The sequence below is a fragment of the Lytechinus variegatus genome, chromosome 1 (genome assembly GCF_018143015.1).
Source record: "Lytechinus variegatus isolate NC3 chromosome 1, Lvar_3.0, whole genome shotgun sequence".
Lineage (NCBI taxonomy): Eukaryota > Metazoa > Echinodermata > Echinoidea > Temnopleuroida > Toxopneustidae > Lytechinus > Lytechinus variegatus.
Genome location: NC_054740.1, coordinates 24,396,210 through 24,418,717, shown reverse-complemented (window position 1 = coordinate 24,418,717; position 22,508 = coordinate 24,396,210). Strand labels below are relative to the sequence as shown.

Here is a 22,508-nt window from a genome sequence, read left to right as displayed (position 1 = left end):
TTGAACAAACCTAATTTTATATAATAAGACACACTAAAATATGACATCATCAGTATTCAGTCTGCTCATTGAAAATTCATGAAGATATGACTAGAACTGTTTCACCGGAATAATGCATGCCATAACTTTATTATTACTTGTCCGATTTTGATTGCATTTTCATTTTTTTTTGTTCGTCTGATTTTTCTTCATCTGTCCAAGTCATTATTTTTAGCCTGGACTACCCTTTACATCAAACAGCACAAATGATTATGGATACATCTAATATAAGTAGTAGTTTTCGACGTTATTCGACAGTTTATGAATTATTAGCTATAAAAATATTGAAATTGGTGTCAATTAAAAGCTTTCTCTTTACAACCTATCCGCGCACATTTAAAGGAAAACACCAGAGAAGTGTTGAAACAACACAGGTTTGGCTTTGGGAGATGAACACTGACCAGGTAGGTGTTAACACAACACCAATCAGTGTTAAAAATATATCGGTTTGATTCTAAACTGGTGTTATTTCAACTCTTCTCTGGAGTTTTCAGATATGAATACTGGGCAGCATGATGCTGTATAATTTCTCACCAGTGTTTTTGCATTATTGCTTATGATTCCTTTGTGTACTATTAGAGGATGTGAGAGATGAATTCTAATAAAAATATTTCATATCACTAATCATTCGTCGTATGCACTTTTCATTTATTTCATTCATGTTTTTTTTCAATCAGTGTTTAATACCTAGAATGATTAGGGACAACATCCGTGCAGGGGCCCGTAACACAAAGGTTAGTAATGATCGTAGAACGTTTTTTTTTTCTAGAATTGATTGCATTGACTACAATGTACAATCAATCGTGAAAATCGAGCGTACTATTAATCGCTAACGTTTTGTGTTACGCGATCCGATTGGAAACATTTGGCCATAAAAACACGCAATAATATTGTACAATATAAAACCAAAATACTAACTTGAAATTAAGAATTTGCTATTTACATGTATCATTTTTTTTAGTTTCGTTTAAACGTAACTCTTTCTGCAACGGACCCCGTGGGGGGGTCAAAACAATCTAATAGTGAATTCATATTTTCTCAAGCATTTAAATTGCTAATCTTTTTTCGCCTACGCGCTTGTTTCTTTACCATCGGGACGCCCCCCACCCATAGGCGCCGGAAGCGGGGGGGGGGGCAGGGGGGCACTTGCCCAATCGAGGCAATGTCCAAAATTATACCAACAAGGGTCAACAAGGGTCCTGTGTAAACAGATTACATCTATTCATTATCTAACTCCTATTCATTATCTTAAGGCCTATCATAGTATCAAAGAATGAGAGAGTTGTCACCATATTGCAGTCTCATAATCAACTGTCCAAATTGCAAATATGATACATAGGGCCTACATGTGAAGAGTTTAGTTGCAAATGGTGTAAGGCCCTCTTTGGACCATTCCGAGAAAAAAAACACATTTTTTCATTCTCACTTATTGCAATATTCTTATGAGAAACTAAATTGTCATGATGTACTATCCGATCATGTGAACATGAAATTGTCTACCTGTCTTCATTTTTTTCTTTATATTTTTTTTAAATATTTAATATTGTGGACAACACCTTTTGCAAGCAAACTGAAATGAATCCAATCTCTTTTGATTATAAAAGTGATTTTTCTTTGCCATTTTCATTCACGTTTTCATTTGAATTTCAAATTTTCTTTAGTATCATCAGAGCGACTAAAATTGTACAGGTTTAGAGACAGAAAACAATAAAATCTATGAAAATGAGTCTTCCGAAGAGTTTGTTGTAAAAGGAGTTAGGTCCACTACAATTTTTTTTTATTCTCCCATATTGCAATATTTTTATGCAAAATAGAATTTTTATGATACATTACCATGAGAACATAAAACGGCGTATAAAAGAAATCTACCTGTCTCCATATTTTTTAAAGAAATTCTATCCCAAAAAAAATCTGCGTGGACCTAATCCCTTTTGCAACCAAACTGAAATGGACCTAACCCCCTTTGAAAAAAAAGGTGATTTTCATTGCCATCTCAGTTCACTTTTTAATGGGAATTTCAACTTTTCTTTGGTATCATCGTAAAGAGCTACTAAAAATCAATACATTGAGACATAAAATCTAATTTGCTGAAAAATGGACCTAGCCCCTTTTGCAAGTGAGCTCTTCATGTATACTCCTTTATTTATCTTGAAGATTCTTTGTAACTGGATCAATCTTGAGATCAACGTTTTAACGAATACATCTTATTCCAGCATGTACCGATCGATGGACCTAAAAGTCAAATGTATTGCTGTACACATGCATGCGTGGCCAAATTATTTCCAAGTAAACACCCCCTACACAAGTTTTTCGCGGGCTTTATTGTCGCCAGAATATGACCCCGAGGAAAAGCTGGGGAAAAGACATACCCTAAGCACGTTTTGGCTAGTTTTGGTGTGTATATTGACTGCCCCCCCGGCCAGGGGGGGGGCAAAGCGCCAAGTATGTGTTTAATTCATACAGATATATTATATTTTATCATCATGATCATTCATAGTCGATCGGGCATATTGAATTGTGAATGAGTGAATGAAATGTCTCATAGGCCCTAGTGGCGTGATGTAACAAAAATTTAAGCGGCTACATATGGCGTAACTGGTAATTTTTTTAAAAGTTGCTAGCGAGCGAAGCGACGGAGCAAAATTTTTGACGATTTTATTTAAAAATCCAATTTTGTGATAGATTTCGAAATTCATCATAAAATAATATCACATACTTCTCTTTTCCTTTCTCTTTTGTTTTTCTTGGTCGTGATTTCTTAATTATTTTTATTTTATTCTATTTTTTTTTGGGGGGGGAGGGCAATCGTATATGTCCCAGCCCCTCCCCATATGTATTTGTGCAAAGCGCCAAGTATATGTTTAATTCATATAGATATTATGTTTTATCATAATGATCATTCATGGTCGATCGGGCATATTGAATTGTGAATGGGTGAATGAAATGTCTCATAGGCCCAAGTGGCGTGATGTAACAAAAATTTAAGCGGCTACACATGGCGTATCTGGTAATATTTTTTAAAGTTGCTAGCGAGCGAAGCGACGGAGCAAAATTTTTGACAATTTTATTTAAAAATCCAATTTTGTGATAGATTTCGAAATTCATCATAAAATAATATCACATACTTCTCTTTTCCTTTCTCTTTTGTTTTTCTTGGTCGTGTTTTCTTATTTATTTTTATTTTATTCTATTTTTTTTTTTGGGGGGGGGCAATCATATATGTCCCAGCCCCTCCCCATATGTATTTGTGTCTGTGTTTGGCTCGACCGAAAAAAAAAAACCATACTCAATCCATGGATCCAGGACTTGTCCGCTATGGGACAGGAGCCTGGGAACGATTTCTTCAGAGAGGCTGCTGCTTTGTTAAGAAAAAAAAAAGATTAGTCTCCCAGAAAAAGTTTGACCTCTGAATGACGAATGAATGTTTTTTTTGTCACAAGCTCTTTAAAAAACTGAGGTGAAATGAGACTCTGGCCTATCCAGCCATCCAAAAACCAACGGTAAGCTAGTCGTTAGGGAAGATTTTCTGTATATAGTTAAAACAGCAATTTCGTTTTCAATTAGTAAATAATCAGAAATTTACTTATTTGAAAGTCAGAGTAATTTTTTTTTAAAGAACAAATCATCGCTCATCATGGGGTGCGAGATATTGGTGCATTTTTTGGTTCAAGCTTACGGGATGCTCGCGCTTTCATTGCCTCCCCCTGGATCCGCACCAGCCCTCGCTTTCAATTAATCAAGGGCCATGCATGCACAATGATGTGGAAAATCACTGTGGACTTATTTTGTGACGAATGTTGCAGTCAGTCTACTCTCCGACTAATGTCCTCACCCTATGCACCCATAGGGCTCAACGTAGGCCCACCCTCCCCCCAAAAAAACACACAGTGGGGTTACTGGACCTCCGTCTTCTGGCGCGGTCGAATGCTATTATTAAGAAAAAATGTAAAAGTATTCCCCCCCCTCCAAAAAAAGCTGACCTGGTTGTGTTACGCAATAGAGAAAACATATATTCTGAATATATTTCACTGAGCTCTAATTGATGTAGTTTGGCTCCGTTTGTTTTTTTATCCGAACGAAACGCATTTAAATATTCAGAAGACCAAAAACAATGGGGTCCCTGATCATATATTTGCTCTGGCTATACTAGGATACCTGCCGGGGGGGGGGGGCTTGGATTTGGAAAGGGAATATGGTTTGCTGCCTTTATCTAAAACCATATAGGCGGCCCACCATTTAATAACACTGGATATGAGAGGCTTTAGAACACGATCGCCCCCTGCAAAATAATGTGGGTGCATGCTCGGGAATTATGGGGGTCTTTGAGATCTAGCTGATCGACGACTGAAATGAGGGCCATGCAAGAACGGGGGAGAACGGTCAGTGAAAAAAAAAAGAAAAATGATATGATCAGGCAAACGTGAAAGCCGGGGTGAAAGAGGGTCTGGGGCAGCACATATATATACTGCCATATATGGGGTCCCCCCTCGTCCACGGATCTACTCTGGCAGTCGAGTGCAAAGGCGAAAGCAAAGACGTGTAAGTTGATCAAACGACAATTATGTTACGTAATTCTTCGAATCTTTCATCTCTTCATAGCGTTGTTCTCGTGAATTGTTTATCATGTTTATATCCAAAGGGCATTCAGAAAACCGTAACAAAGGAGTCCCAGGATCTTTGCTCCCTGGCTGTATATGTACGTGCAAAGCCGAGTGCAAAAGTGTTAATAAAGAAAAGCCGGTCGGAATTAGATAAGTTACCCATGCAAGCAGAAAAGACATACTCTGAATTCTTCACTCTGCTCTTTTCATAGGTTTGTTTTCATATTTTTTGTTTACATACAAGGGTCATTGCACATCGAGAAAACCAAAACACCTTTGCTGGGCCTTTGCTCTAGTTGGCCATGTTGGCAGTCGATCACTGGACAGTCGAGTGCAAAGACAAGCGCAGAGGCGAAGGCAAAATTGCCCCTAAAAAGCTGAACGGAAGATGAATATGCACTGTTAGAAAATTTATCCTTGAAATAAAAGAAGTTCCTGCAGCAGAGTCTCGAGAACACCTGTAATCTTAACAGATTGCGTAATCTTACAGGAAATTGGTATTTGGTGTATGGCATCTTACAAATTTCCTTGAATAAAACAGTCTTTTCACCTTTTTAAACAGACCTGTTCTGTTAAATTGCAGAAAAAATCATGTTTTATGAATTTACAGAATGATTCTGTAATTGCTTTTTGCAAAATCTTCATTTATTTCTCTGTAAAATCACGGGTTTTTTAACAGTGTGCACACGCGGGGTTATACAATAAATGAAAAAAAATCCTCACTCTGCTCTACAAATAATTATGTTATTTCTTTTCGTTTTTTGTGGGGGTGGGGGTATACAGCATGTACAATAGTAAAGGACATTTGTTCATTTAGCAATCAAGACACTGTGGCCAATGGACTTAAGTTTGATGACTCTATGCAGTGGTCGAGTGCGAAGACGAACGCAATTTAAACTACAAATATCCGCCTCCCCAAAAAACTGATAATTGAATAGAATGAATAAATGAATAGAATTAACAAATAATCAAATAAATAGATAAACAAATGAATGATGGTTGCTGATGTGGTTTACGGTACACCATGTGGAGTGTTAAATGATAACTAATTAAAAAATGATCGTCTCATAAATAAAATGCAATACGCACTCTGTTAATTTTTTTTTTCGTGCAGGGCATTATGAGAGATTGGGAAAAGCAGAACAGAGATCACTGAAAGTACTGAGTCCGAGTGCAAAGACGAGTGATAAGAAGAGTGCAATATTGACAAAGACAGGTTGATTAGAAGATAATGTTATGTAGTACAGAATTCACAGCAGGCTCGATCTCTCTACTCTTTTCTTGTTTGTTTTCGTGAATCGTTTATTTCACAAAGGGCAATTAGACATTCAGAAAACCATGGGATGGGAACCTAGCATGCCTGGACCTAAAGTTTGCCAAAGGAAAAAAAAACGAGCGCAAAGACGAGTGCAAAACCATATTGCCAAAGACAAGTTGATATAAGAAGATAAGAGCGTTACGTACCCGGGTTACGTAATACAGAAAAGATATTCTAACAAAATTCGCTCTGCTTGTTTCCGTGAATTGATATTCAGAGAACCATTACAATGCTGGCAGGGGTCCTGGACCTGCATGCTTTCGCAGTCGAGTGCAAAGACGATGGCAAAGACGAGTGCAAAACTGTTGCTAAAGAAAGGCTGATCGGAAGATAAGTTAACGTCATACAGAAAAAAACTATATATACTAAAAAAGTTCGATCTGTTTTTTTCTTTCTTTTTGTGTGTGAATTGTTTACATACAAAGGGTGGCATTTGGACATTCAGAAAACCATAACAATGCTGGCCGGGGTCCTGGACTCAGTGCAAAGACGATCTCAAAGACGAGTGCAAAACTGTTGCCACTCTAATCGGAAGGTGTTACCCCGATGTTACGCAATACAGAAAAGACATGCTGAATTTGGTTTGCTTTCGTGCTTTGTTTAATATACAAAGGGTATTCTAATAAACCAAATCAGAATAGTTGGGTCACCGAAACTTTACTCTGGAAGTCGAAAGGTCGACGAGTGCAAGTTCCTGCCAAATAAATTGCTGCATGGAGTATTTTGACATTTCTTCTTCTTAAAGAGGCCTATAATCAAGTTATTTTGCACTTTAACCAATAAATCGATTCACCTTTTATTCTTCAATCAGTTGTACATGAGGGTCGATTGTTTGTTTATTTATTCATTCATTCATTTATTTGTTTATTCATGTATGTATTAATTGATTTTAATTTATTGTAATTTATATCTGGCAAAAGGAATGACACATATTCATTTATTTAGGCCTATTTATTATTTATCTATTTCTGTTTTCTTTAGACAGGGTTTTGTCTTCAGTACATAAAAACTGCTTTTCGAGAGAAAACAATCATAATACAATACATAATACATATTTGATTCAAAAGAAAAACTACGTACAATATAAAAGAAATAATATTAAAAGCATATCAGAAAAATTGAAAGACCCGTCGACCGGTGGCAAGGGGTAACCAAAATGAAAATTGTTCCGATATAGAAAGTTCTCTCGCTGGTCGATCAACCAAAACAACCAAAACAGGTGTCGTGGCCGAGTGGTCTAAGGCGCCTGGCTATACATGGAAAGTCCGGGGTTCGATCCCCGGCCACGGCACCTATGCCCGTGAGCAAAGCATTTAATCTACAAAGCTCTTTTTATCTTATTTTCAAATAAATGGAAATGCTATATGCATTATTTGTAACTAGGTTGTGCACTTGTTTAAAAAAAAAATATGTATATTACGGATAATTATGTTCATTATTGTGTAACAGCAGAGGTGTCAGTGTGTCGTAAACAAGCATTCGATCATAAGTCACATGTTTAAAAACAGGTAATGTGATTTTTCGAAAACGGTAAAGGCAACTCCTCCGATTTTAAATGATATATTACGTGATGTGTGACATCAACCCGTTCTCATGCACCTACACCCCCCCCCCCCATATTTCAGCAAGTATATTCGGGTCGGTTGCTTAATTCGTAGTTCGTTGAAAACAAGCAATACAGTTAAATGTCGTAATTTTCTTTATCATCCATGCTTTCTTTACAGATTAACAAGAAAATAAAATATAGATAAATATTTGTCTTAAAGATCCATCAAAGAGCACACAGTTCTGAAAATTTGACAATTTAGCGAGAGATCGAAGTGTACGAGGTCACGAAGCGAGCGATTGTGTGAGCTATGTTTCATCCATTTATTTATTAAGATACATTCAGTCAAGTACGAAAGATCTGCAAAAAGCTGTTTTACATCAAAGAGCACACAGTTCTGAAAATTTGACAATTTAGCGAGAGAACGAAGTGCACGAGGTCGCGAAGCGAGCAATTGTGTGAGCTATATTTCATCCATTTATTTGATTATTTATTAAAATACATTCAGTCAGGTACGAAAGATCTGCAAAAGCTGTTTTACATCAATGACCTAATGAAAACAGAATCAGGATTACAACAAAGATTATTCACATGCATTTAAATTCCGAGTCATTATCTAGGCAATGCTTGCACATTAATAAACAAATATTTTTACATTAATGATAACATGAAAATGTCTAAAATGTTAAAGCAGAATGGAAAAATGTCGATATAAACTACAAATCGTATAATTTATTCACTGCTAAAACCCACTGAGATTAGCGAAATTCCCGCACCCTAGCACGCGCAACCCCCCTTCCCAGGGACATATTCGATGTCAGTGATGTCACCAAATGAAAACTTATGAAATTAAGTTCGTTATTTTTTTGTTGGGTTTTCATGAAAATCAAATGTCCCCAATATTTTCTTTCTGTTTTTATCGAACCAACTTATCGTGAGGGCTAGTGAATTTTCCATTAATCGCTAGCCGGGGCACATACACATACCATTCGCCTATAGCCCCCCCCCCCTCCGCCCTGAAAGATGCGGTGTGCAAAAGTCGACTACTGTTTCAAACAAAAACGCCCCCATTTCGATGGTTAAAAAAAAATAACGCGTGCAAATTTAAGCACTCGTCCTTGACCACACCCCCAAGACCAAGGGCTTAACTGGGTCGGGTGCACAGAATTCGATAACAATTTAGGAAGGTTTTGCACACGGAACTTGATGAAAAGACATAAAACCCAGATCGGAAAGCCAGTCTTCATCATTCTGCTGGCTGATACCTGCACCAACGAACAACTTCCTAATTATTCTTAGAATCACCAGTTTCGATACATCATCACGATGCCTGGACCTGACGTTAAGTGTTTCTGTTGCCAAGGTAAGATATTTGTATATAAAACAACTATGTATTGAGCATGCTGAAATGGCGCCACAGAGGGGACGGTGATGATTGAGGATCTATCGAGGGTTAATCTGAGCATGCGTGCAGCATCTCCCGACGGGATGTTGCCCTGCACCAAGTGGTATATAGACAGTACCTATATAATTATGTCTGCATTCGGCATTTTTTTTCGATCTGAAGGAGAATGACAGCTTTCCATGGGGCACAAAAACAATTCTCCAAGGCCAATTTTGACATTGGGATAAATTCCGCTGTTGTATAACCAGATATGATACCACGGGGAGAAGGGGTGTGAGCGTCGATCCTTACCATAGATTGTTATTGTCGCTATTTTTAATAGCGGGGAATAGAAAAATTGAGATTAGAAAGTATGGATAGAAAGAGATAAGAACACGAAAAAGGTTACTAGTAATCGAAATATGGCGTCGCCCATGCGTATCGTACTTTTTACACCCCTTTCACAGGGAAGTTTAATTTTGTTTTTGAATATGATTTCAATAATGTTTCAATAAAGTATAGTGTTCATATTCGAAGTTTAATTTTCGTTTTTGTTTATGCTCCATCGAGCTTATCGGTTTTTTTTGGTCAAAAGTGATTCTAGTTATATCTGATATGTAAACAATTGGATAAAACTTTGCTTTATTTGTAGTCTGAAAATAAGATTTTGAAATATATTTTACTTCTACCCCAGTGACACTTATGTTTTTTTTTTATTCCAGACGGCAAAGAGTGTGCCTGCGGGGGTGGAGAGTGCTGCATCACAGGAAAGTGCTGTCAGGAAGGAGATGGAACTTGCTGTGGAAAATGTTCAAGTGAGTCGCCAATCAAATTTGACCTATCAAAAAACCTATTAAATTCACTCTAATCAAAGTGAAGGCCTATGAACCAACCTAGCTATATTAATTCTACTAGTTCAATAGGCCAATATTATGCTGTTGGAAATAGGCCCTATTATTAAACATACCGACATAATAATATCCATACTTGAAAATATATTTCGAATACGGATTTGGGAAACGTTATGATTACCGTTTGTTTGGTTATAGAAGATGCGTCTCGGAACCCGTTCTGTGCTGGTTTCATTTTTTATATATTTTTTTACTGGGGCAAATATAAAGAGTGGCATAAGATCATTATACTTTGTCACCGGCATGTGTTTTTTATACTACCAGGATGTGACAAAAGATCTTTGATCAGTTGCCATAGATTGCTACTCTTGAAAATAGCTTTTATATCCCGAAAATTCACCCTTTTTTATCTGTACGATATATAGATGATCGATTTCATGCCGACAGTTATGTGTTCCGTTAACCGCATTTTCATTATCAGACACTTCTCCAAGCGATGGTATTCATCTAAAGTGATTTTTTTTCATACTTTTTTTCCAGATGCTGCATGCAAGTGTGCCGATGGCTGCAAATGTGAAGGCGCCTGTGCCTGTACTATGGGAAACTGCACGTGCTAGATCATCAAGACCATTTCCAGGTGAGTGATCATACGAGTGTGGTTTTAAAGTTCAAGTCCACCCCAGAAATGTTGATTTGAATAAAAAGAGATAAACCAAACAAGCATAACAATGAAAATTTCATAAAAATCGGGTGTTTACTAAGAAAGTTATGACATTTCATAGTTTCGATTATTCATCACAAATATTATGCAGAACTCAGTGACGTGCAAATGAAGAGTCTACGATGTCTATCACTCACTATTTCTTTTGTTTTTATTGTTTGAATTATACAATATTTCAATTTTACAGATTTGACATTAAGGACCAACTTCGACTGAAACATGAAACGTTAAAACAATGGAAATACCACATGTTCAGGAGGAATAAAACGTTTTTTTCACAGAAAAATGAGGAGAAAATTAAAATATTTCATATAATAAAATACAAAATAGATAGTGAGTGGATGACGTAATCAGTCCCCTCTTTTCATACCGACAATGGTGAACATAATTGTTTTGTGAAATTAAGCCAAACTTTGAAATGTCAAACTTTCTTATTTTACATCCGATTTCGATAAAAAAAGATTCAGTTTTATGCTTGTTGATTCTTCTCCTTTTATTCAAATAAACTTTTATGAGGGGTGAACTTGTCCTTTAATTAAAATATTGATATAAGCAAGACCTGGGGAGCGTTTCATAAAAGGACATGTTGGACGTTTAATCCTACAAATTCTCGGCCAGTCGAAATCAAGAAAAGTTGCAAGATCTGACAATTTGCCGAACAAATATTGAAATATTTTGAGGGTATTTTATATAGTCCAATAATAAAGGGAAGGTAATTGTTCACATGTGACATCACACATCTTTGTCATTACAAACGGGAGGATCTCCATATAGCATTAGTGATCGCAATATATTCAAATGCTCATAACTTTCTCAATTTTTGTACGATTTTTCTCAAACCTATAGATCTTATTCGTTTAATGTTTTTCACACATGCGCACTTGATCCAAAGGTTTAATTTTTTATGCTCTACTGTTACTATATGATTCCATGTAATATGATTTTTATAGTTAATACGTCCGTATGGTAGTTACGTTGGATGTTTAGTCATAGGCGGGGGGGACAGGGGGACGTGTCCCCCCTAAATTTGAGGAGGGGGGGGGGGACGGTCCCCCCCCCTTAATTTGTTGTTGATGACCTGCTTGTCCATTTATTTTCCTACGTCCCCCTTAAATTTTTTTTTTTGCTAAAATTTTTTGGGTTGTCCCCTCCTAAAATTTGTGGCTTCCGCCGCCATTTATGTAAGGTAGTTTAAGTTAAATAAGTGAGTTTAGTTTATTAAGTTAAGTAGTTACGTTTTTGCGATGTAAAGCGCTTAGAGAGGGCGCTCTATAAATATTGAGAATTATTATTATTACTATTATTATTAATATAAACTCGTGCTGTTGGACATGTCTTGTTTCATTAGTCGTGATACAAACAATGAATATCTTCATGTATTATAAACATGGCTTAAAATAGTTTTTTTCTCTTCCTCTCTTTGTATTCCCTATCTGCAGATTGTCATCTCTTCTGCAAACTTCCAAGCGGATTTCATTAATGTTTATTTGTGTATACTTTTTGTAACATAATGTATATTTATTATCTTACTCATTTTGAAATTATTCTTTCAAGATTTTCTTTTACTACTTCGAAATTATATTATTTGAACATTGACAATATTTGCTATAAAATATGCTATAATTAAAATGGTTTGTACATTTCTTTTATTAAAGTGCATGGCGAGATTTTGAATGCAGTAGGTGCTTTTGAAATTGAGAGAGCGACTTACAAGCAAGACCTTTTACGTTTCGCAATTAATATTACCTCAACAGGTCGCAAATTATATATTTTTTCCAGTATTCGTCGAAGATACATAAAACCCGAATTTGCATACGTTTTCAAGTTAGGTAATGCGATCGTGAGCTCTTGCTTGTAATGTCTTGGAGTATTGCATTTGAAAACCACAAAACCAATTTGAGAAATCTATATATTTTCAATCTACATTCAAGTTTATAAGAAAATTGGTTTATGAAATTATAAGCTGCAACGATGATTTACTTCAAAGCAAAACAAGGCTTAATATTTTCGAACCGCCGCGCAGTGACTGATAATGTTCAAACCAAAAGCAACAAGTTAAGCAAAAGACCTTCACTTTTAGCTTGAGCTTAAATTTACTTCTGGTTTCATCAGAAAAGTCCCACTGTTGCATACAATGTGAGGCATCAAAAAGTCTTGCTGTTACTCTCAGAATTTTCGTATCCAATCCCAAATTTAAAATGTGAACATACTCCTACAATCCATAAAAATATAAATCTGTTCACGAATACAACAACTTGCAAGACTAACGCTACGTTGTTTTGATTGCTTATATTCATATGCTGATCCTCGTCAAGAAGAGTTGGTAAAACGGGTAGGCGCTATTAATACTTTCGATATGGTTTTCAATCGGCAACAATGAGGTTCAAAGAGGAGAGCGAGGGAATTGAAGTGGATGGGGGACAAAAAGAAAAAAAATGTGTGTGCCCATATGAGCAGATGAAGAATTCAGAGAGGGGGGGGGGGGAATTGGGAGGAGTGAGTGAAGTGTGGAGCTAAGAAAACATCATGCAAAACGAGGAAAAAATAAAGAACGATGGAGTTTATGAAAATAATGTCTCTATAATTATTGATGGATACAAAGTTCATGACATACCCGGTACCTTATTATACCCCCTATTAAAATAAGCCCGTCGTGGCGGCGCTGCCGCCACTGCTTATACAGCATGTCTCAAAGATCTGGACTAGGTGATAAAGGTTTCAATCTGCAAAAAAGGTTCAGTGATAAGGGGAAGTAGTTGGGAGGCAATAAGGGTGTGTCAATGAGCAGATGAGAGAGGGTAGGGGGAGGGCTCAGTATGTAATAGGATGGAAGAGGGGAGGATTGGGTGAACTAGAATGATAAGAACAGGAAATACGAGGGGGGGGGGGGGGTGGAATAAAGAAAAACGGAAAATCTATTGAGGAAAACAAAATGAATGACGGTACCCACTACCCCTATCAAAACAAGCCTATCGTGGTCTGGCGCCGCCACTGGTTATTAGGCTTATTACCAGATGATGGACTGGGAGAATGCATGGATCATTCCTGATGCAAAGAATAAAATGATTATTACCAAAAAGGGATTGAACTTGAATTGATAGAGGGCGTTATGGAATAGAAACATCCAATTTCAATGTTGGTCTCAAATCGTCACTAATATTTTTTAAATTTTGGGACTTCATAACCAAGTTTAAATTATTTCATCAGCATCGTGACTTTATTTATTTATTTATTTATTTTTATTTATTTTATACTGCAGGGTAGGCCTGTTCAGTTCTTAAAACTGCTTTACAAAGGCGCCCTGCAGTTTAAAATACATGTCAAGATAAATATAAAATATATCATCAAAAAACATTCAACGTCAAAAATACAAAATACAAACTATTTAACATCAGAAACAATTAACATCAAAAAATTTAGAGTGGGAAGTGACAATCTAAACATACAAGTACATAGCATTGTAAATCAATGGAATATTATTTCGCTCTTCATCAATTCGTATGAAAGGCTTTGCATAATTTTTTAAAAACTAACAAGGAGGTACACGTACAGGCTTGTAAATTTGAAGGAAGTGCATTAAATAATTTGGGTCCGAAATATGCGAAAGATTTTCTTTTATATTCAGTTCTAGCTTTGGGAAGCTGAAGGGGGCATCGCAAAGAAAACCGTGTCCTGTATTTCACGGGCCTTTTACATACTAAAGGTTTTAAATAATTTGGAACTAAATTGTTCATTATTTTATATACAAAAACACAATACTGATATTTTATACGCTGATCTACTGATTGCCACTTCAGTGACTGCAACAGAGATATTTGTGATGTATTATAATCTTTTTTCAAAAGCATCCTGGCATATTTATTTTGAAGTTTTTGTATCTTATCTAAATGTATTTTTGCACTGCTTCCCCAAGATGTACTACAGTAATCAATGTAAGGTAAAATCATAGAAAAGTACAGCTTCTTCATGATATCAAAGGACAGTAAATGCTTAATCCGCCTTATACAACCTATTGCTCGAGATATTTTACAAACGATATTAGTAATATGTTCACACCAAGTCAAGCCCGGATCGAGCATGACACCTAAGTATTTAATCTTTTTTACATTTTCTAATTGTATGTTCCTGAATTTCACTGGCAAATGAGCACCCCTCAACTTTTTCTTTTGACCAAATACCATGGCTTTAGTTTTTTGCGGATGTAAATGCATACTATTTAAGTCTAACCATTTACATATTGAATCAAAATCATCTTGCAAATACTTTTGTACCTCCTTAATTGATTCACCGTGATTAAAAATGGCGGTATCATCAGCATAAAGAGACATTTTAGAATGTACATGCAATTTCAAATTACACATGTCATTAATAAAAATACAAAATATCAATGGACCCAATATAGATCCTTGTGGAACACCTGATTTTATCTTTAAAAATTCACTGCGACAATTGTTAATCATTACAAACTGCCTTCTGTCTGTTAAATACGATTCCATCCAGTTGTATTCATTGCCAGTAATACCATAATACTTAAGTTTTGCAAGTATAAAATTGTGAGGAATAACATCAAAAGCTTTGCGTAGGTCCAAGAAAATACCACCAGTAACATGTTTTCGGTCCATTTTATCATACAAAAAGTCTGTAATCTCAGTTAGACAAGTGGCAGTGGAATAAGACGGTCTGAAGCCAGACTGACAATTTGCCAGTAGATCATTTACATTTAAGTACTTATACAATTGATCATGTACTGCTCTCTCTAGTATTTTGGACAGGACTGGAAGCACAGATATTGGTCTATAATTGTCAATATCAAAAGATCCTCCCTTATGTACAGGAGTAATTCTTGCTGTCTTAAAATCTTCTGGAATAACACTAGTTTGCAAAGTTGCATTAAATAAATGGGTTAAAGGTCCAGCTATACTCTCTGCTGCCAGCTTAAGAAACTTAGGGTAAATACCATCTACTCCGACCGCTTTCGAACAATCAATATGTAATAGCTCTTTCAAAACATACTCCTTTTTGATTGCACAAAATTTAAATTCACAATCTGGAATAAAAAGAGTTTGTAAATTGTTTAATAAATCTTTCGAGAAATTATTCGAAGGGGCTTGCAACCTTGAGCCGACTTCATTAAAGGCTTTGTTTAGAACGTGAGCTATTTCATTGTTAGGTATTTGACCATCATCAATTGTTAACTTAACATCATGACTCGTGGTTTTATGTTTCTTAGGTAGAAGCTTCGATAAAATGTTCCAGTTCTTTTTTATGTCATTTCCGCAGTCCTTAAATTTGTCCTGATAATACTTCTTTTTCAAATTTTTAATCAAGTTATTAGCTCTGTTACGGGAAGACTGAAATTTATTCCACCAATGAATTAATCTTGTTTTTCTAAATTGCTTTCGATAATAATCCCTTTCGCGTGCTAACACCAAGTAATCATCATTTATCCAAGGTACCCCTCTTTGTTTTTGCCGCACTGATATCACGGGGGCATGCCAGTCACAAATGTCTAGGAGTGCGTTTTTAAAGGAGTGCCACAATTTTTCAACATCAGTCCCACAGGAATAAAACTCATGCCAATCAACTTTCCTTACATCATCTTTAAATTTCTCACTGTCAAAGTACTTGAAAGAACGACATTTAGTTATTTTGGGAGAAAGGGGTTGATGTTTCCCTTTAATTGCAGTAAAAATCACAGAGTGATCACTAAGTCCAGCTGACTGCACTCCTGATTTAATAATATTGTCAACAAGTGAATCAGAAATACATACCAAATCGATTACTGACTGGCTATGTGGTGAAATTCTAGTGGGTTCAGATATAACCTGTGTCATTTGCATTGTAGTAAGGAGACTGGAAACTTTTCTAGAAAGATTATTCACGGTTTGCATATTACAATTAAAATCACCAAGAAGGATGACATTGTTTGTAACTGTATACAATTTCTCGAGATTACTTTCAAGACTGTCAAAAAAATCTAAATGATTATCGGGTTTTCTATACAATATACCAATAAATAATGAGCTACTATTTCTACGTTGCAACTCCAACCAAATTATTTCTAAAGCAACAGATTCAAGATCCAATCTTCTTATATATGATAAATTTTCTGATATAAAACATCCCACTCCACCTCCATGAGTACATCTATCCCTCCTCTCAAACTTATAACCTTTAACAAAAATCAAGCTATCAGAATGTTCTTTTGTTAACCATGTTTCTGACACTCCTAGTAGATCATAAGGGTTATTATTCAGCAAACATTGTAAATCAGCAACTTTATTAACAATGCTTCTGACATTAAGATGAGCTAATTTAATACCTTTAATACCTTTTAGAGCAAAATCATTAGTTTCGGTTGACATATCATCATTTGCGTCGACAGAAATATTATTACAGTTATACATGACTTCAGTAGATACATCAGGATCATTCCAAAAAGGTAATACACTTTGCAGAATGCATTTCGGGCACTGCCAATTTTCAAACAGTTCGTCTGAATCATAGGTCTCTCTTGAGACCCCGCCACAAACTATATGCACCCACTGTGAACATACAGTGCATAACAAAGCCTTTTGATTTATTTTTACAGATTTATTACAAATTGAACATGGGTATTTAATCATTAAAACTTATGTTGAAATTAGGTTCATATTTTACTTCCACCACTCTAAGCAATTTATATACATTTAACATTTTAATAATCAAATATATAGCAAAACGAATATGTGCAAAATAGCAACAGCAACAATAACAATAAAATGTAAATTGACACATTTCAAAACAAGTGAAAAGTATTACGCGTAAGTTATGAATGTAATTTTATACAAATATACAATAGAATAATAACCAGGTACTAGTAAATAACCTTATTAAAAACAAATCGTACATTTAATAGTGCAATTTAAAAGCAAATGGTAAACAGGAACACCTGTGTGCTCAAGCAGACCAGTACAGTTAAGTGAATTTGATTGAGATTGTTGTCTCATTCTTTCAATTGATCAAGTTTTCCGAGGTCCTTTACACTTGAAAGAGCAACTCTTTTCCCACTCTTATTTATCGCTGTTATCCTTCCGTCTTGAGTCCAGACTTTGTGGACTTGCGGGAGGTTTCCCTTCTTCACTTGTGAGAACAGCTGAGATCGCCTTCGTGTTAGATTTTCATTGATGTAAATTGAAAGGCCTTTCAGCTTAGCCCTAGATGCATATACAGCCTCTCTTGCCCTGTAGTTGGAAAATTTGATGATGATATTCCGGGGCTTACGTGGCTCCTTCTGCTTGTTCTCAAGCGCAGCATGGCTGGAAAGGCGGTGAGAACGATCGATGTCCTCTTGTTTCACTGTAACACCCAGATTCCTCTGGCACACCTCTATGATCTTGGCATCAGTATCTTCGTTTGCAGATTCAGCAATACCACTGAAAATCAGGCAATTGCGGCGTGAATACTGCTCCGCCTCATCAGCTGCAGCTTCTAGCGACTCGACTCTGTTTTTTAGACGACCAACTTCCTCCTGAAGATTTGCATTCTCGAATAAGATGGACTCAACATGATCAGAAACTGCTGATTCAATTTCCTTCACAAGAACAGATTTTATGGAGCTGACTAGGTTCTTTACGAACGATTCTTCTAGAAGAATAACTTGCAGAGCTTTTTTGATAGCCACCTCCAACCCTTCTTCTACGCCTGGTACCTCATACGCAGCAGACCCTTCTTCGCCTCCGTCATCACTGAATCGAGAGTTTGTTGACCTCGTCGGGGATCGGGAACGCGCACTAGATCTTTGCTCAGATCAGATCAGATATGGATCCGCCACAGGGTAAAAGGCCTCAAAGACAAGCTGCTACAAAGCAATAAACGTAAGTACAATCTACCCGTAAGGGCCAATCAGTTTCCACACGGAACACCCCGCCAATTTCAAACTCTAACTCTAATGTCTAACACGGCCGACAAGTCCGGTGAAAAGTGCATGCAGCGCAGCCTCGGCCTCAACGCCAGAAAACGGTGACGGAGAATCACAGGGATGACGTCATCACCATGGCGCGTGGCGCCATTTCTGGGACCGATCAGCCTTCTACTTTGCACACTCCCCATGCCGATGCTGGATTACCCTTATGGAACAAACACAGTGTTACCACAGTGTGTTCACATAGTTGACTATGTGTAAACTATGTGTTAACTATGTGGTCACAGTGTTGTCACAGTGTGAGACTTCAGATCACATAGTTAATCACATAATTGCCCACATAGTTGGGTAACAAACACAGTGTTACCACAGTGTGTTCACATAGTTGACTATGTGTAAACTATGTGTTAACTATGTGGTCACAGTGTTGTCACAGTGTGAGACTTCAGATCACATAGTTAATCACATAATTGCCCACATAGTTGGGTAACAAACACAGTGTTACCACAGTGTGTTCACATAGTTGACTATGTGTAAACTATGTGGTCACAGTGTGAGACTTCAGATCACATAGTTAATCACATAATTGCCCACATAGTTGGGTAACAAACATAGTGTTACCACAGTGTGTTCACATAGTTGACTATGTGTAAACTATGTGGACACAGTGTTAGACTTCAGATCACATAGTTAATCACATAATTGCCCACATAGTTGGGTAACAGACACAGTGTTACCACAGTGTGTTCACATAGTTGACTATGTGTAAACTATGTGGACACAGTGTTAGACTTCAGATCACATAGTTAATCATAATTGTCCACATAGTTGGGCAACAAACACAGTGTTGCCACAGTGTGTTCACATAGTTGACTATGTGTAAACTATGTGGTCACAGTGTGAGACTCAGATCACATAGTTAATCACATAATTGCCCACATAGTTGGGTAACAAACACAATGTTACCACAGTGTGTTCACATAGTTGACTATGTGTAAACTATGTGGACACAGTGTTAGACTTCAGATCACATAGTTAATCACAAATTTTGCTCACATAGTTGGGTAACAAACACAGTGTTACCACAGTGTGTTCACATAGTTGACTATGTGTAAACTATGTGGTCACAGTGTTAGACTTCAGATCACATTGTTAATCACATAATTGCCCACATAGTTGGGTAACAAACACAGTGTTACCACAGTAAGTTCTTCAATCATACCCGAGAAAAATTTAACAAGCAAGAACAAGGGTCTTCAAGCTCGCGCAGGGCGGGGGGGGGGGAGCAGGGAGGAGTACTAAACTTGAAAAATGGTTTGATGCACTATTCCCAATACAATCTCCATTTAGTTTTTAATTTACACTGAAATTTTGCCGGTAATTTTGATATTTGATGATTTTTTTATTTTCTTTTAAGATCATCATCGCAATAAAATGGATAAACTATCAGTAAAGGCTATAACGTTAATAGAGTACTAGATATCCGGAACTCTTCGGTAAATCTCGGCATCGGAAATCTATTTTCGGCGAGGCATGCTAGCGCGCTAGTGTAATACATGTGCGTTTCAAATTCACTCGCTAAAGCTCACCGACGCCCGTTACAGTTTATCGCTTCATCCAATATTTACGCCCGTTAGAATCTGATCTTACTGCACTTTGTCTTAATCTTCTTGAATTGATAAGGATATCAACCATGTGCGTCTTAGTACACTGGGTGGAAACAAGGAACTGTTACTTCTAGCGATTTTGTAACAAACAAAAAGATGTCGGTCAACTTGGTGGACCCGAAGTTTGAGGGCCTGGTGGAGTCCGGAACCCCGCAGAGAAACGGCCGAAACATTGGCTGGGATGTGGAAGGCCAAGGTGTTAGTGGCCAGTGGTAAATATACATTATTATATCCTGATTTGTACCTAATATGTAATTATTTATGCTCTCCCTTTGTCCAGGGGTAATTGCCGAAGAACCGTATGTATATAGATCTATAGGCTATGTGGTGCTCGACTAGCCTGGAGGCGTCTGAAACTGAAAGTCATGATTTAATTTAGGCAGTGTATACAGCCACACGCGTGTGTCTTTACCATCCAGCCACACGCGTGTGGTTATATCCAGAACACCAGTATCTGTGGATACCGCCACACGCCGCCAGTAATAACAGTAAAACACGTATGTAGGTCTGACCAACATGTTAATGTTTGGACCTCATTGGTACTAGGAGTGGTCTGACCGTCTATATCACGATCAAAATAACCTCATTTCTTCATTAAATTCTTACATTCTAAACCCCTTTGATATCCTGAGATCGTTTCAATTTCATTCTCACCGTCTTCTCTCCTTGCTTTTCTTGTCTTGTTACAAACGGTTATTTGTTTAACAGCAAATTCTCTTTTTCTACTTGTGTCGATTCTGGCTTCCTTCGCGGTGGCGCTGGCAGACCCATACAGTACAGCGTTAGCGCAGCGCAGTAGTAGACATATAAGCATGCACGAATCCCAAGTTTCGTACGTACGCACGTACGCGCACATAGCCTAGAGTCAGTAGAGAATCGACATGCACGAGTAGAAAAAGTGTGGAAATTTGCTATTTAGCAGGCGGCCTTTTGTAACGACAAGAAAAGCAAGGAAAGAAGACGGTGAGAATGAAATTGAAACGATTTAATGAAATCAGAGTGGTTTAGAATGTAAGAATTTAATGAAGAAATGAGGTTATTTTGATCGTGATATAGAGGGTCAGACCTACATACGCGTTTTACTGTTATTACTGGCGGCGTGTGGCGGTATCCACACCACAGATAGGTGTTCTGGATATAACCACACGCGTGTGGCTGGATGGTAAAGACACACGCGTGTGGCTGTATACACTGCCTTTAATTTAACCCAGCCCAGGGAAGCGGGCGGGAGTTTCCTGGCCTGGGTTACTATGAATTTAGCTCTACATAGTACTCTACGTAGTCGTAGGGTTACTCCCCACTGACGCCTGGGATCACGAGCTATATTCACCCACGTACTGGTACAAAACCTGAAACTTTCGCCCCCGAGATTTCTACTTTCCCTCTAAATCTAGCCCTAAAACATGTAGGCCTACCTGTCATGGGGTTCAACTTATTTTCCAAGTGAAGTAGATTACCGGGTGTAACATTTCTGCGATATTGATTTCATTTTTAAAGAAGAATTCATAAAAAACGAATCGCGCGATTTGCGTGCTGTCGCCAAGCGAAAGACAACGAAATCAAGATGGCGACATAAACACGGCCGTAAGCTCTTTCCATCTTTTCTACTAGCCAGGAGGCTTCTAAAGAGTAAAAAATCATTTACTAATACTATACTAACGTAGTCTTGAGGAAGCAATGATGATGATTTTTTTTAGCGAAGCCAGCTGGAGATCATGATATGCTCTGAAAAGTTAAGCATAAACAGCACTCCCAGAAGCACGTTTACGATCGGCGTTTTGAATCGACGTTTGAAATCGCTGATTCTGTCCTCGCAATGGAAGCATAAACACACCATAAGATACGTTAGTATTAGTCTTGAGGACGCAATGATGATGATTTTTTTTAGATATGTCATATACTTCTTCATCATTGACGTCTTGACACTCTCTCCATAGTGTCTTAAGCGAAGGACCAAAACAAAGATGGATTTCCCTAGAAAATCCATCTTTTTAAACCAAAATCACAAGAATTCTATTCATTCTTACACCTTCCTACGCCTAATGCGTAGGGAGGTGTTAAATATTATTATATAAAAATATAAAATTTAGAGATAGAAATTAGAGATGAAAATTCTTATTCAACAAATCTTAAAATTTATTTCGTGATCATAAATAATTTATATATATTAATATGAATTATTTATAATGAAAATATAAATTTTAATGGGTTAGTTAATGATTTGTTAAATAAGAATTTTCATCTCTAAATTGTTAAGACGGGATTGCTTTCCGGAAGTACGTCATACATAAACGGTTCAAGGGTCGACGCTATTGTATTTCCATTGTTTACATGTGGAACGGGGGGTCTACGCGGCATCAGTTAGGTAAGAAATCTTCATTTTTTTATATTTTTTATAATAATATTTAAAATCTTCCTACGCATTAGGCGTAGGAAGATGTAAGAATGAATAGAATTCTTGTGATTTTGGTTTAAAAA

At 37.0% G+C, this 22,508-nt stretch overlaps 1 long non-coding RNA gene across 1 annotated transcript; it reads left to right on the top strand.

Annotated features, from left to right (window-relative positions):
- Positions 1-8,849: 8,849 nt before the first annotated feature.
- Positions 8,850-12,089, top strand: LOC121409742. Its single transcript, XR_005969195.1, has 4 exons — positions 8,850-8,867; positions 9,611-9,703; positions 10,280-10,376; positions 11,900-12,089. It is a non-coding gene; the product is annotated as an uncharacterized LOC121409742 (long non-coding RNA).
- Positions 12,090-22,508: the final 10,419 nt, after the last annotated feature.